This window comes from Antechinus flavipes, chromosome 1, assembly GCF_016432865.1.
Source record: "Antechinus flavipes isolate AdamAnt ecotype Samford, QLD, Australia chromosome 1, AdamAnt_v2, whole genome shotgun sequence".
Lineage (NCBI taxonomy): Eukaryota > Metazoa > Chordata > Mammalia > Dasyuromorphia > Dasyuridae > Antechinus > Antechinus flavipes.
In genome coordinates, this window is record NC_067398.1 from 693,418,335 (window position 1) to 693,423,834 (window position 5,500).

A 5,500-nucleotide genomic window follows, 5' to 3' on the forward strand; every position below is an offset into this window, starting at 1 on the left:
TATTTATTTTGTATTTAATTTATACTTTAACATATTTAACATGTATTGGTCAACTTGCCATCTGGGGTGGGGGGAGAAGGAGGGGAAATATTGGAACAAAAGGTTTGGCAATTGTCAATGCTATAAAATTACCCTTGCATATAATCTTTTTTCTTTTTTTCATGTTAAAATGTTGATTTTTTTCCTCTTTAAAATTTTTTTTTATTTTGAAAAAAAATTTCTTTACAACATTATCCCTTGCACTCACTTTTGTTCCGACTTTTTCCCTCCCTCCTTCGACCCCCTCCCCCAGATGGCAAGCAGTCCTAATCATGTTAAATATGTCACAGTATATGCATATAATTTCTAAATAAAAAGCTATTTAAAAAAAAAGAAATGATGAGCAGGATGCTCTCAGAAAAAACTTGGAAAGACTTCCATGAACTGAAGCAAAGTGGAATGTACCAGATATAAAGTAATAATCTTGTTACAATAAGATAATCAATTGTAAATGACATGATGATTCTCTGCAATACAATGATCTAAGACAACTCTGAAGGATTTATGATGAAAAATGCTATCCATCCCCAGAGAAAGAACTAATAGACTAAATGCAGATCAAAGCATATTTTTACTTTATTTTTTCTTGTGTTTCTCCTCTTTGATCTGTTTTTTCTTCTACAACTGTGACTAATATGGAAATATGTTTTACATGACAGCACATACATAAACTAGATCAAACTGCCTATCTTCTTCAGAAGAGAAGGGAGAGAAAAAAAATTTGGAACTCAAAATATTGTCAAAATGAATACTACAAGTTTTCTTATAATGTATTTGGGGGAAAAATAAAATACTATTATATGAGAAAAGAACATGTGACACAATTAATGCAAAGGGACAGAAATAATATTAGGAACAGTAAGGGCAAGCAATGGATGGGACACCTAGCTTAGAGTCAGAAACACCTGAATTCAAATCTGGCCTCTGACACTTACTGGCTGTGTGGCCCTCTGTAAGCCATTTAACTGCTGTCTCCTTCATTTCCTCATCTATAAAATGGCAATAATAGCACCCGCCTCCTGGGGTGAGAATCAAAGGTAATATTTGTAAAATGCTTAGAACAGTTCCTGGCACACAGTAGGTGCCCTATAAGTGTTCGCTTTTACTGCCATCTTCATTTTCAAGCGTGAAAAGTGGCAAGCAGATCCGCATAGTGAGTGTCTTGGGCTTGGTAAAGTAGCTTGGGGCAAGGTTGGGATCAGCTTTAAATGCTAAACAAAGAAGTTTATATTTGGGCTAATAGGGAGCCATTAGAGTTTATAGTGCAAGAGAGTGACAAGATCAGATATTTTTTTTTTGTCCAATCACAGTTGACCACCACATAAAACTAACTCAGATGATAGGAATATTATTTTTTAAATTACACTTAACCAGTCTCCTGGCAATGTAAGGGAGAAACACTTTCTGATATGACTTCAATAAAATGATATAAATGAGTGAAGCTATTATAATATATTATATATATATAATATAAATGAAGTGAGCTGTTATCACTAAGTTGACTGAATGAGTAGATAGGTAGGAAAACCAGAGATTTCCTATAATAGCCATCATAGAGGGAAGCCTGAGATCAGACAAGAGCTTTTGAGATGATGCAAGAGATTTCCGGGTTGAGAGATAAGAGTGGGGAACTGTAGTAAAAGGAGATGTTTGTAATACAGCCCCATGAAAAAAAAAAGTGAAGAGGTTCATGGACAGAAAAGTAATACCATCCCTGAAAGAGGAACAGTTGTTGTTTTTTTTTTTTTTTTCTTTTTAAAGGATGGTCCAAATTCTGACATCCACTTTCTGAGAACCCTTCTTGTTCCAAAAAATAGAAGTGCTCAGTATGATACAATTTTAGCTTGAAGTGGGTGATTTCCAGAACAGGTCAACTGTCCAAATATTCTTTCAACAGCAAATTAAATTAAATTGTGCTATATGAATATTATGGAATATTATTGTTTTGTAAGAAATGACCAACAGGATGAGTTCAGAAAGGCCTGGAGAATTTAATTTAATTTAATAAGCTTTTGTTAAGTGCTTGCTATATAGCAGGGACCCTGCTAAATAGTAGTCCCACAGGTCATTTCAAACTCAGATCTTCTAACAGAAAGAGCTAGATTCCTAAATCTTAATTTTTAATCCTTTTTCTTCCTTTGGCCTTAATTTCCCAGCTTTATCGTTAGGGCTGGAGAGGGCAACAGGAAGTATCCCATTCCCAAGGGTGACAGATGGAAGGGTATGAGGTTTCCCCTGAATTCCATGCCTATCCTGCAAGAATCCAAGGCCCCATAAGGAGGCCTTATTAAATTAACACACATTGATTAAATTAAATTAAATTTAACACACATTGATTAAGCATCCCAAAATATATATTTAGTGTGTTTGAAGTTCAGCACCAGATGATGAGATTGACGATGATCAGGCACCAATTGTCAGGATTTGGCCATGTAAAGAACTCACAATGGCTATTCTTTTTGGCAAAAGGTAAGTTTATTTAGGAGAAGAGATTACAGACAAAATGAAGAGATATAATAGACATCAGGAATGGTAAGTATGACATCAATTTGGGACAACAGGTAGTTAGTTAGCTATAAGAAGGAGAAAGACACCACAAGACAGAACTCCACTATGGTGGGCTATAATCCAAAAGGCGTTCAGAGAAGAAGGTGTGGGCCATAAACAGATTTATAGGAGAAATTTAACCTCAGAAGTTTGACATAACTTGGATTTCCGACTGGACACAGCAAGGTGGAGCTACTCATGACCTCCACAGAAGGTGAGACTATGAGGTTGAACCAATCCCCAACAGTGCCCTTCCCAGATTAGTTTAGTCAATCCCACCTAATTGTTCAGTCCTAACCCTAATCCTAACCCTCAGGACTAGTTACTCAGGACTTCATCATATTGGTCCTGGGTATAGATCTAAAGCTAATGATGATCTAACTTTTATAGCCTTTAAGGTTCTTATATTTTATCAAGGGATTAGATATGAATAAATAAATACCAATAAATAAAGAAAAGATAGCACTTCAACAATGAGGTGATTCAAGGCAATTTCAATACATTTGTGATGGAGAGAGTCATCCTCATCCAGAGAGAGAACTATGGAGACTGAATGTAGATCAAAGAAAAGTATTTTGACTTTTGTTGTTGTTGCTTGTTTGTTTATTTTTTTTTCTTGTGTTTTTTTCTTTCACCTTTTGATCTGATTTTTCTTGTGTAGCATGATGAATATGGAAATATGTCTGCAAGAATTGCACACGTTTAACCTATATTGGATTCCTCATTCTCTTTGGGAGGAGGTGGGAGGGAGGGAGGAAGAAAAAATTTAGAACACAAGGTTTTGCAAAGGTGAATGTTGAAAAGTATCTTTGTATATATTTGGAAAAATTAAAAGCTATAAAAAAGGATAAACGTGGCCTAGTTTTTATAGCCATTAAGAATCTTATAATTTATCAAGGGGCTACATATGAATAAGTAAATAAATATAGAATAATTTCAGAAATGGGCAGCTAGGTGGTGCAATGGATAGTTAAAAATCCAGCATCAGACTTTACTAGCTATGTGACCCTAGTCAAGTACTTAAACCTATTTGAATCAGTTTCCTCATTTGTAAAATAAGTTGAAGAAAAAAAGAGCAAATGGCTCCAGTATCTTTGCCAAGAAAACCTCCAATGGGGTCTCAAAGAGTCAGACATAATTGAAACAATTGAATAACAAGTTCCAGTAAAAGAGTACCAATAACGAGAAGTGAGGAGGGGCCTTGGATATTAGGTGGCCCCTGAGTATACTTTGAAGGAAGTTCTGGATTCTTAGAAGTGGAGACAAGAAGGGAGGCAAGAGGAATCATTTGCTTAAAATGCATGGAAGTGAAAGATGAAATCTGTATATGGGAAACAATTACCAAGCCAGTTTAAATTGTATATGGGAAACAATTACCAAGCCAGTTTAAATTCACCTTAAGTAATATTCTGCTATATGCAAGGGGGGTGGGGGTAGGGTAGAAAGAGTACTGGCCTTCAGGAGATCTGTGAATGAAACCTCCTTCTGTTACTTAGGAGCAAGTTGCAATGATTGAGTTCTCAATTTCCTTATCTATGAAATGGGGCTAATAAGGCCTGCCTGGTCTGTCTTATTATTGTTGTGATGAGAAAGTTTGCAAATCTTTTATGGAGTTAAATAAATAAGAATTATTATTAAAGCGAACCAAATTATTATTAAAGTAAACTCCCCTTTCTTGGAGGCCAGGGGTAGAAGAGGAAGTAGGAAGGGAAACTGAGATCTCTCTTTCCTTTTATCAGTGATCTTTTCCTACTCATTGGAGAAGGAAAATTGAGTGAAGGATGGAGGAGTCGGATCCTTATGGGGCCTTGGATTCTTGCAGGGTGGGCATGGAATTCAGGGGAAGCCTCATACCCTTCCTTCTATCATCCTTGGGAATGGGATACTTCCTGTTGCCCTCTCTAGCCCAAACGACAAAGCTGGGAAATTAAGGCCAAAGGAAGAAAAAGGATTAAAAATTAAGATTTAGGAATCTAGCTCTTTCTGTTAGAAGATCTGAGTTTGAAATGACCTGTGGGACTACTATTTAGCAGGGTCCCTGCTATATAGCAAGCACTTAACAAAAGCTTATTAATTTAATTTTTCTGTCTCAGTTTCCTCATTTGGAAAATAGGAATGTCAGTCCTTGTACTATCTATGTCATGTGAGGGTCAAAAATGCTTTAAAGAATCAAAATATGATAGAAGTAAGAGTTGTTAGAAATCATAAGATAAATCAATCAACCAGCTAACATTTATTAAGCACCTACTATGTGCCAGGCACTGCATTAGAAGAGAAGAGACAATAAATTCAATTCAATTCAATGAACTTTATTAATCACCTGCTATGTACAGGGTATTGCTGGTAATACAAGGATAGCCGTGAAATTCTCCCTGCCTTCAAGGAGCTTACGTTCTATAAAGGGAGAAAGCACATATATGTGTAGGTATGTTGGTGGGGGGGGGAAGGGAGACCCTAGGAAAGGGGAAGATTAGGAAAAATCTCATATAAAATGTTCACATACGGCAAATTCTTTTTTTTTTTTTTAAAGCCTACAGCACCCGGTTTTCCCAGGGGGTCTCCCATCCAAATACTAACCAGGCCCGACCCTGCTTAGTTTCCGAGATCAGACGAGATCGGGAGTGTTCAGGGTGGTATGGCAGTAGATAGCAGCAAATTCTTAAGAAGAGTAGAGGGCAGCTAGGCAGTACAGTAGATAGTGCAGCCCTAGAGTCAGAAAGAACTGTCTGACACTTAATAGCTGTGAGACCTTGTCAAATTGCTTCATTCTCTTCCTCAGTTTCTTTATTTGTAAAATGAGCTAGAGAAGAAATAGCAAAACACTTCCACAAATGGGCTTATGGAGAATTGGACACAGTTGAAACTACCTGCCAATAGGAAGAGTAGAAAATGCTGTAAGCACAGGTCTAACAAG

General features: G+C 36.6%; 1 non-coding gene across 1 annotated transcript; it reads right to left on the reverse strand.

The window, feature by feature from the left end:
* Positions 1-5,114: 5,114 nt before the first annotated feature.
* LOC127546170 (5S ribosomal RNA) lies at positions 5,115-5,233 on the reverse strand. The gene has a single exon (XR_007950005.1). It is a non-coding gene; the product is annotated as a 5S ribosomal RNA (ribosomal RNA).
* Between the last annotated feature and the right edge of the window lie 267 nt (positions 5,234-5,500).